Source organism: Camellia sinensis, chromosome 1 (assembly GCF_055761805.1).
Source record: "Camellia sinensis isolate YWXY chromosome 1, ASM5576180v1, whole genome shotgun sequence".
In the NCBI taxonomy this organism is placed as follows: Eukaryota; Viridiplantae; Streptophyta; class Magnoliopsida; order Ericales; family Theaceae; genus Camellia; species Camellia sinensis.
Window position 1 is genome coordinate 44,612,334 of NC_138961.1, and position 12,004 is coordinate 44,624,337.

Below are 12,004 nucleotides of genomic sequence, written 5' to 3' on the forward strand. Positions count from 1 at the left end.
CTGTATTTTGTTTTTGAAGACTTTTCTTTTGTTTTTGCTTTGTAAAACAATGATCGAGGTTGGACCCTTCTATGTATGAAAAGAATATTTTTGGATGATTTCTCTGCATAGTATGTGATAAATGGTGCAACCTTGCATGATAACCTTGTACACGATTTGAAAACTGTGAATGCTTGCTCTTGAATTCATTCTTGTATCGGATAAGAACCTACAACCGGACAAAATGCAAAATATAACTTGATAACGGAAAAACACAATGAAAACAACCTAAAAACACTAAAAAAACACTTGATACAAACAAAACAAAACTCAAAATACAGCCACAGTACACCAAGGAAAAAGCCAGCCTCTTTCTGCAAACTACTTTATCTGGGCCAACATTTAGACCCGGCCGGGTCCAAATAGGCACGGCCAAGATCCAATGAGGCACGATCGGGCCCAAAAATGATATCGGTGAGTGCAATTCAGCTGTCATGTACTGCCTCTTCCCAAACTCTATAAAAGGTGCTCTCATGCTGTTTTTCTGGCAGAATAACAAGTCTTTGATGTTTTCCTCTCAAGATGGAGATTTTGCTCAACAATAGGCTTCGAGACTAGATAACCACTTTGGACGGCACAAAAAAGGTGAACTTTCGCAGTTTTGGCCTAAACGCTCTTTTTCCTTTGAGTTGCTCTTCGCTTTGTTTTCCATTCCTTCATGTTGCAGTCCAATGCCAGAACCCGGTTACGCACGTATTTCACTTTGGATCACAAGAAATATGTCCTACTTTGGAGGAATTTCAGGCCTTGATGGAATCCCAGCGCGATGAAGAAATTATGCCCCAGCCTCGCTTTGGCCATGCAAAGGCTTTGGAACGGATGTGTGAGCTTACTTTGCAGAAGGCTCGACCTCTGGCTCATGATGTAGAGCTAGATATACCCATCATAATTCATCGATTTTCCATTATCGGAAACATGAGTGACTTTCTCTGGTGAGGTTACCGCCAACACGCCCTTTTGCTTACTCACACATTTCCTACTTGCCCTAGCGTTAGGTTAATTGAAGTGGCTTAATGCCTGAAAGAGGGTAAGAGTTGCATGGGTTTGGCACTGGCCAAGACCCTAATGGGTTTAGATGCTTTTCATTGGCGAAAGACTACTCAATTTGTAGAGAGTCCACTACTTCTTCAGGTATTGTTTCCCACCCTTTCTTATTTATGATTCCTTGCATCACTCGGCACTCACTCTCTACTTTTGTCTCCAAACCCTTTTCTTACTTTTCTCTCAACATACATCTCTTTATTCTTTAATCTCTCTTATTTTTCATCCCTTCCTAGGTATGGCTTATGGACAAGCTAAAAGTGGTGGACCCTTGCCCTGCGTATTCAGCCAAAGCTTACTTTTTCCACCAACAACTAGTGGACTTCCCTTCAGAAAGATAGTGGTGGGGCTGGATGTGTAACAGATCTGCAGCTGACATTGGTTGGTGTTTCCCCAAGCTGAACTTGATGGAGATGAGCTACAACATGTCCCAACAACCGGGTGTACAGTTGATTGGCCTCACACACTGCGTGTTCTATTTTCCATTTCGGTTCAGACGCTAGTTCGGCATGATCAGACTCAGCCAGAAGATGGGATAAAATACCCAGGTTTATTTCCCTTTTGTGGTTTGCATTTGCCTTGGCACCTCGCTGCGTGGAGGACGAGAAAGATTCTGGCCCCTACCCCTAGCTTCAGTTATGCCCTTTCTAGCGAGTGCATGGCTTGGCTCAAGGATGAGGAACAGGTTGGGCCATCTTTGGCTGTAGAAACCTCCACGAGTGCGAGCAAAAGACATAGAACCACCTGACTTATCTGTGCCCTTAGTTTATTGCTTTGTCTATTCTTTTCAAGATTTTTATGATGTAAGAGCTACTTTGGTTTAACCAGGGCGTTGGAGAATGTACTTGTGTTGAAATCAATGCAATTAAAGTTGTAAGTACTAAAAATTTTCCTTTTTGTCTAAAATGGTCTAAGTTGTAAAAGATAAAATTTTAAGAAAAATCAATTCATTAAAACTTTTCAAAACAATTTTCGGAAACAGTCACCACCTGACACACACGGAATCAGTCCTTAAGATGTACAACCCCAAACCAGAAGGTCATAACTGCCCACAATTGCCTTCATCTTCGCTGATTTGACTTTGCAACTGACTTTTCTGCCAAAATAAAGGTAACAAGACCAAGCTAGAAAATGATGGACCAAGATGGCCTGATCAAACAAATGGATAGGATAGTTAAGTTGGAGATGGTCATGGCCGAACTTCGAGATGAAGTTGCCTACGTATCCCAAAGATAGAAATCAGGCCTTACGTAGTTCGGTTTAGGTTCACTCGAGTATTAAATCTCTCATTTTAAGCTTTAACTTTTACCAAAGCCGCCCTTTCGGGTTTTCGACCTTGCGAGCTCTATTTTCCTTATTTTTAATTTTTTATGCTTTAACTTTTGCCTAGGTCGCCCTTTCGGGTATTCGGCCTAGCGAGCCTTTCAAGGATAATATTTCTTCAACTTATCTATATTAATTGGTTGTGAAAACTCCAAGCCATCTAGATCCATGAGAATAATCGCTCATCCCGACCAGATAGATTTGATAATGTAAAGACCAGTCCAATTGGGTCTGAACTTGTCGTTAGGATCATGGATCGGGGCTCGGTTGTCTTTCAGTATCATATCTCCTTCCTTGAGATTCCTAGACTTAACTTTCTTGTTAAAAGCCCTAGCAATTTTGCACTGGTACCCTTAGATGTGATATAATGCCTTTAGCCTCCTCTTATCAAATAACATCAGCTCTTCAAAACTGATCTGCTGCCAATCCACCTCCGCTATCTGACACACAGCCATAACTTGAAACGACGGTACTTCAATCTCAATTGGTAGAATAGCTTCCATCCCGTACATGAGAGAATAGGAAGTAGCCCCCGTGGATGTCTGAATTGAAGTCCGAATTGGAGTTAATTAAGTTATATGAATTCAAAATTAAGATTATTATAAATTAAATTTATTTATGAGGTGCTCAATTGATTATGTAATTTATTGATGGAGATTTTGGGTTCGATCTAAAATTGAAGGCCTTAATGTTGTGAGAAACCAAGATTGAAGATGGAAATAAGTTTAATTTACTATTTGGAGCCTTTTGGGAGTTTGATTAAAAATCTGATTCAAAATGATAAATTCTAATATAATTAATTGGGCTCTAAAGGAAGTCAAATTAGACTAATTAGATTATGTGAAATTGGTGATCAGCTATGATTCATATAATTAGGTGTTAATCGAGATTTATTTGGATTAAATGTTGCTTAACTAAATCAATCATAATCATGAATTGAATTATGGAATGGTCTAGAATTGAGGGTGTATTTGGGGTGGGTGTGTAGAGAAATTCTGTGTGTGCAGAGAAATCTGTGTGTGTATGTGTATAAGGATGTTGTACTGGAGTTTTTTGTGAGAGTGTGTATACACGTGTGCTATATTGATGACAAGAAGTGAGGTGTGTGTGTGTGTGTGTATAACCTAATGGAGCTCAAGTCATTGTACTCATTTTTGAGTGGAATAGAAGCTTAAAAAAAAAAAAAGGAAAAAAAAAAACAAAGAAAAGAGAGTTGAGCGCCCAATTCTTGTTGAAGAAGAATTCAATTTGTTGGGAACTTTTGAAGAAACTCAAGAGAAGCACAAAAAGGAGAATGAGAGGAAGCAAGAGAAAGTGAGTTGGAGATCTCAAGAGTGTAGAGAGAGAGACCCACTTTTATGCTAAGAATTGAAGATTAGAGAGCTAAGGAAAGAAAAGCTAAGAAAGTGAATGATTGAAGAGGAATTGACTAAATTGAAGACTATAGGTAAGGATTTTAAGCTTGATTCTTGTAAATTAATTATCTAATAACCAAAATCAAGAAGCAATTGGGTTCGATGTCATATAAATAGAAAGAAATTAAGAAAAGAAAGAAGAAATTACATTAAGCCGAAGAATCAAAGAAATAACTTAGGAATGTCATTATTTAAGTTTAATTTCTTCACTCTTCCATGTAATTTGAATTCTATCTTAACATGCATCATGGAATTTCAAGGTTTTGAGATTTTAATTCATGTTTCATGAGTTTGAATTTGGATTTGATATGAGGAAAATTAATAAAAATCTAGATTAGAGGAATTCAAGATTTTAATTGTGGTTTGAGCTTAATAATGTAGAATTAGTTGGATTTTGATCGATGTTTCATACATGCAAATGACTTTCTAAGAAGTTTATAGCTTTAATTTCATGTTTTGAAGGAAAATAGAAAAGAACTTGAAGTCAATTTTATGTAATTAAAAAGAAAGTCAAGAATTGGAGCTATGTTCAAGAAGTTAAATTAGAAATTAATTATTTTGGGTTTAATTTGGAGAGTTATTGTTAAATTAAGTTCCATAAATTACATGCAACAAGGATTTATTGAAGATTTGATCCATGCAAAGGAATTAGGTTCAAATTTATGGAAATTAATTAGAAATTAATTACTTTGGGTTTGAATTTAGTTGTCTTAACATGAAATTGAGTTTCAATTGTACATGCATCATGAATTTTTTGAGAGTTTTGGAAGATCAATTCATGTTTTAGAATTTGTGGGTTTGAAATTGGGCATGATATGAAGAAAATGAATGAAATTTAAATTTGGACAAATATGGAAATAAATTATAATTTATATTTGAGAATAAAAAATTAGTTTGATTATGATTTAAATTCTTACATTCAAATATTTTTCAAAGGGCCTTATAAATTCAATTTTAAGTTTCATGAAACAAAGAAAGAATTGAAAGATGATTTTTAAACGTGAAATCCAAGGTTTAAATGCGAATTAAAATTAAGGAATTTTGAAGTATAAGTGGAATTAGCTTTAAATATATGTAATTGGGAATATTTTTGCATATTCGAGTGAGTCATGTGTGAATTTGTAGCATTGGTAATGTGTTTTGAAGTTTAAAAACATTATGGAAAACCCATAATTCGTCACCATCGCTCGAGCGAAGAAGTTGCCGCTCGAGCGTAGAATAGAAACAACCAGTATTTTTGTAAACCAAGGGGTTCGCTTGAGCGACCAATGTTGCTCTCGAGTGAAGAGTCCTGTTCCAGAAAATTTTGAAAAGTAGTTTCATATTTTGATTTCCATTCTCTTTCACTTCCAAGCATTCTTAGACAAGAATTATGACTCAACAAGATTAATGAACTACTAATCAACATAAATTAATTGGTTAAAGGATAAGTCATTGACTTAGTAATAATTGATTAAGAAGCCAAGTAAGAAATTGGTTTATTTAGAAAAGAATAATTTAGTAATGAAAGAATATGTGAAATGAGAACCCGATTCATTTGAATAAGAAAGAATAAGCGTAGTAGAACATCAGACTACTTAGACAGAAAAAGACAAGAAAAGTCAAGTTTGATCAAGGAATTAATATTGTCTTTCAATATGTATATGTTATGGGTTTGTGTAGGTCACGCGCTATCGTTTGCATGATCTATCTGATTTGTCTGCATTATCTGATCTGCTAGCGGAGCCATTTGTGAGTAATAACTCTGTAAAGTTATGTTTAACTTTAATTATTTTCTGATGCTATGAAATGATTAGTTTTCTGAAATGCAATGTTTTGTATGAATGAATGATTGTCCAAATTTCTGAAATATATTCGTGGTATCTTTAGCACAAAACCCTTACCTGGGGGTAACAATACCGTGGCTCAAGTATATTACAAGTTTCCTGGTACCGGGGGTTCCATATGGAACTAACAAGCAAGATAACGCTAATGGATGTACCATATATGATTAAACATGAATCCTAATTTCCGTATGAAGTTTGAATAAGAATATGAATATGAACCTATTTCTGATTTGAAATCTGAATATGCATAAGACTCTGATTCTGATGAGAATTTGCTTTCGATATAAATTTTGATTTCTGACTCTGTGATGGACATCATTCATTAAAACCCTTTACTTTGTTATTATTCACTGGGCTCCAGCTCACTGTATTATTTATGTATGTAGATGATTAGGCACATGACCAGGCTTAGAGGCCTCTACCTAGAATCTGTTTTTGTCGACCAACCTATGTGCCTCCCGTGGAGGTTCTGGATATGTCAAGTGGCTATGGCTATGTGATCTAAAGTTTAAGGTTTGTTTTCTTATTTGGTTAAGCAAGGCTTTGTGTATTTTGTAAATAGGGCTAAGTCCCTTTTTGTCTAATCTGTATATATATGTATATAAAAAGTTTAAAATCTTTCTGTCTCATATAAGTCTGCACAGCTCAATGGACATTGTATATTTGTTATTTGCTTCCGCTAGCCCCTAATATTTTGTTAATCTGTCTCAGAGGCCTTCGGTAATCCTAGGATTACTGACCGGTTACGATACTAAACCTATAAGGGCGGGTTTGGGTCGTGGCAGTTATGAGGTTGTTACGGCAAAGGAATCGACCATTTTGGCCACAGTGATGATAGTATTGACATCTGCAAGTCGTGGGATAATGCTATTACTAACATTGGTATTCCTGGTGAATGGCCTCCTTATAGGTTCGTTGGTTCTTTGGATGATGCCTTTTTTTAATGCACTTTTAATTTGGACCCCCAACGCATATAGAGAAGCAAACGTAGATAGCGGTGTCATTATCATTCTTTGCAGCATATCTGGATCAAGATTCTGGACCACCAGTCGGACTTGCTCTCTTTTAGATGGCCTATTTGTCATCTGGGCCGCCTTTACTCTCCGTCTGGCGACAAAGCCAATAAAAGGTTCTTTGGGGTTCTGGGTAGTAGTTTCAAGCTCACTAATGGTCACCTCTATCTGAGTGTTATATGAGTATTGGTTGACAAACCCCTCAGGTAGCTCCTCCCAATTCCGCTTCGTAGAATCTTCCAATTTAGCGTACTATATGGCTGCCACATCGGACAGAGTTCTTCCAAACAACGACAATTTCTAAGTCCCAAAGAGACCCATTGGCCTCAAAACATCCGAAAACAAGCGAACATGTACAATCGGATCCTTACTTCCATCGAATCTATCAATGTGGAGCATCTTAAACTTCTCTGGTAATCGAACCGAAGCCTCAGTGTACCCGTCTTCAATATCCAGAATGGAATTAAAGCCTTGGGACTTTTTCAGTGCTTTCTCTAGCTGGCAATCTTGATCATGGCCAAATCTATATCATTGATGTCAAAGGGAAGGAGTCCCGCAGGGAGGCTGTACCATCGGTTTGTAAGCTGGAGTTGGTGCGAACATCTCCTAGGGATCTGGGACCTGGGGGTTTTCCATTGGGGGAGGTGGATCAGGATTCGGATGAGCAGCCGGGATTGGATAGACAGTGGATACGGATGCCCCAGATAGGCGTCGTAAATTAGCGATAATTTCATCTTGTGTGACCATCATTTTATTTACGGTATCTATGGTTCTCTAAAATCCTGCCACCATGGCATGCCATTGCTAATCTGGGTGAGTTAGGTACTGGTGAACTGAATGAGTAGGAACGAACAGGTGTTTGCTGAGTGGTTTGTACTGGTGCTGCTGACTGTCTGTTCCTTCTTCGTCGGACAACTTGTGGAAGTGAGACTAACACTGGCTGACCACCAATAAGGTCTTGAGCTTTGCAAAGCCTGCCAGAACGAGTCCACACAACTTGGGGGTTATTGGGTCTTTTTGAAGCTATGATGGTAAACTACCTAGCAAAAGAAAGAAGAAAAACAACAATCAAAATCGGACAGCACTTCGGCCCAATCCACAACAGTCATGATCACAATTGACGAACATTCACTGAACTCTACCCCCAAAACTGATATTTGTACCACTAATATGACATTCCTGTAGAGTTTCACTGTAAAAGCACATACCTAGTAAGAGAACCAAAACACCCCTATGAGGGGGTTGGGTTACCCTGTTCTAGATTTTGGCATGATCTAGGCTACACTACTTCAAGTAAGTAGTTTCATAACATCATGTATATAGGTGAGCATCCTGTCTTAATTTGGAATAGTCGTTATGGCTTTACTATATACAGTTAGGCCAAATGGTCAAAAAAGGGTATCTCGGCAAGACTACTTAATATACCTCTCACACCTAACACCGAAAAGTGAAAGGTGGATCAAGTGGTATAGCGGTAATCCAGGTCCAAGCGTTGTGTTTCCAACATGGCAGAGCCCACGATCGGTCAGCCTTTTAGCAAGTTTTTTGGGCAAGCCTCTGGCAAACCGTTTAGGAATAGCAGATGGAAAACATAGTGACTTAGAGTAACAATGCAAAACTTGGGCAAGCCTCCGGCAAACCGTTTAGGAATAGCAGATGGAAAACACAGTGACTTAGAGTAACAATGCAAATGAAATGCAAAGAACATATAAGTGTAAATAAAATTTCACACTATGAAGTTCGAGTCAAGTTCTCTAACTCCTCAGCAAAGTCACCAGAAAATTGTAGCTTGCATTTTGTGCTCCTTTCGGATACGATTAGCCCTATAGTTCAGACCCCCGTGGTTCTGAATCTGATTTCACAAGTGCAATGTGAAATAAATAAACACAAATGAGTTCAAATTCGACAATTCTTTTGGAAAATTGATTTTGAATAAAAAATGCCAAAAATTGACTGTTTTGCTAGATTTCAAAGTCGTCACCTAAATATTTTTGAGAAATTTAGAAAACCCGTGACTCATGCCAAAGGCTATTAGTCCGTCATCACCAAAGTGTCTCGGCTCGAAAACTTAGATATGAGAGTGGAAGGTCATTACTTGAGCACCCCACTCACCTGATCAAAAATCAACTTGTACTAATCATGATGTGTTTCTTATTTACATTATATGCTATTGTTTAGGTTATTATGCTAATTTTACTAAGTGATGCATGCAAGTATAAACCAATTCCCAAATTTGGAATGCTTTGATTTTATGTTGTTTTTGAAAAAGTTTTTTGAATACATTGAAAAAGTGAGCTCGTATTTACATTTAATCAAATTATTCCAATTTAAGTAAAAAGGCCTTCATCCACCAACATTCAAACAAGTATATCAATTAAGCATTTAGCCTCATGGGAATATGTTTGATATGGCAACACAAACACACAATGCAACATGCTAAAGTAAGAAATGCTCACCTAATACTCCAAGTGTCACGCCCCTAACTCGCCCCTAAAAGTTCGGGCATGACCTATTCTCAAACAGACATATAACCTGGTATACATATAGTATATGGGGCCTTTGACGGAAGCACATAACATACAAGAATACAAAACCAAACAAATTCCATTGAGCTATTTCTAACATGCCAGGATCTCATACATTACATGCACCATAAGAAGTTGATAGAATCCAAAAATATTCCTTAGCAGGAGATGTATTTATAAACACATATACAGACCCAGCCCTATAATCGGGCATGTAACAAAAACTATTGGAGTTGAACACCATCAACCTTGGAAGGGTAGCCAAGAAATAAGCCAATTATCTTAGTAGACTTCACAAAATGGGTGGCCTTGTAAGTGCTTGGATACACGAAGGTTGTCAAAAGGAACCGGGCATCATGGGTTAGGATTGACCACCTGGTTGATTGCCTACAGAAACAGACATAACAGAGAGTGAGCCGGGCTCAGTGAATAGTAATACATAATGAAGCAATGCTCAACTTGAACATGACATACAACATTATATGTGTGAATGCAGAGATTCCAAAAGTAGCCTGATTTTGTATGCATCTTATATCGGCCTTAGGCCCATACCTGATCATAAAAGCTTGATATATCATATTCTTAATTCATAACAGCTTGAAGCCCTTAACATGGTGGCATAATGCCCTTGAACATAGTGGCACAAGGCCCTTAAACATGTGGCATAAGGCCTTGTACTTGTTGGCATTAAAGCCCTTGGAAGTGGCATAAAGCCCTTGAAACCATACTTATACGGACTCAAGAGGTGTCTCACACGGATTCTAGAGGTGGCTCACGTCGTAGCACTTAGTTCCGTGTAGCACTTTGTTCCATATCTTGATAACTTATCTTGAATGGCCATAGGCCTAGAGTCTTATAGAACATAGGTGTTTTATCTTTCTTATTTCATTCATTACATACTTGGAGCATACTTGAGCATTAACATACATACTTACACACTTGAAACATTAATCTTAGTTGCGTACTTGAGACATTAACATAGTCACGTAAACGAAATGCTAATGAAAATCATTGTTCATGTGTAAGGAAGATAATGATACTACTACTCACAGTGTTGCGACGACGTGCTTGTTCTTCCCAGAGTGTGCCCTGCACACATTCAACCTTACACACTTTAATTCCCTTTCCATATTAAATCACTTTCTGCTTCATTTTACTTCGAAGGAATTTATACATATTAAAAGACATCAAATACATATTCTGACAACATTAGAGGGTTCTACACGCAAAACGGAGCAAACCATATTTTTCAGCATGAGCCGCACGTGCGGCTGTGAGCCCCGCACGTGCGGCAGTTGGCCCCGCACGTGCGGCCCTGAGGTCCCGCACGTGCCTTTTTAGCAGAACAGAGGCCCCTGTTTCTCACCATTTCCCGCACGTGCGGCCATGACTCCCGCACGTGCGGCAGCACCTCCCGCACGTGCGGCCATGACCCCCCGCACGTGCGGCGATTCAGCCCAAAAATGTCCGAAAATTCTTACAAAATCCCATCTTTTGGCACATATCTACAAGGCTCAAATCAACATTCTTATTTGATAATACATGGTTCAAAATCATGTCAAGATGATAGCAATTACATCAATTTAATTCAGTTCATCATTTTTAGGCTCTCAACATACACATATTCATGAAAATTCTTGCTTTACACATCCATAAACACATATATCCACATCTTTGAATTCAAAATAAAAGCTCAAATACAATGTCTCCATGGTTGATTCAAGCAACTAAGCAAGGTTATCTTGTTCATTAACTTCTTACATACATATGGAATTATCATTCCAACCCCTAAGTAACATGATCATAAGGGTATTTTACACATCTTAAGAAGAAGAGTTATGGGAGTTAAGTGAGTTAGTCTTATACATACCTTATGCTTAATCTTCCACAAATTCCTAGCCTTTTTGATGATCTCCTCCCCCTACCCTTCAATTTCTCTCACTCATCATCTTCCCTTAGGAGCAAATATGATTTCTAAGTCTTATGAGTCATAAGACTCTTATGAGCATATATATACATATATAAAAACTTAGATAGGGACAAAAATGAATCGTTTAAGCATCCCCAAATTAAAATTTCATAAACATGCTTAATATTACTTAAAAATCATGCTGGTCATATATGTGAAATCAATTCCAGATAATTAAGCCTCTAAGGCTTCCAATTTCTGATCTAAACATTCTCATACAACAGATACTTTTCTTATTGAACAGATAGACATCTTTAATCATATGGTTTACTCACTTAAGGATTCCACAGTAAACGTTCAAAATCACCAAAATAGGACCCAAAAATATAACAAAGAGCATGTACGAGGGTCGGGTTATTACACCAAGGCAAGCCAAATAAAGCAAAATAATTAGAAAAAATGCATGCTCTTAAATGATGCACACATTATGATAACAAGTTCGGCTACTAGCATGGCATTTGATTCAATTCAAAACATAGAATAAATCACGTATTTGAGCAAAAAATGTGAAATTGACATTGGTTAGAATGATGAGCCGAACCCTTATGCATATAAGACGAATGGATACAAGTAATGAAAAATGCTAAGTAAATATGATGCTACCATTATAAGTGGGTAAATAAAAGGGAGAAAAAAAATGAGAGTTGGAAGACATACACGAATTATTACATATTTTGTCCTCATGCAAGAGGGTCCGAATGTCCAAGTGTCCGAGTTAATTACTAGCTATTACAAATCCCAAATGAATAATGAATAACCAACTAACTATCTAAGTTGTTACAATAATGATATTAACAGTAAATATTACAACAATAATATATAATAATAATTACACTAACAGTAATTACATCAA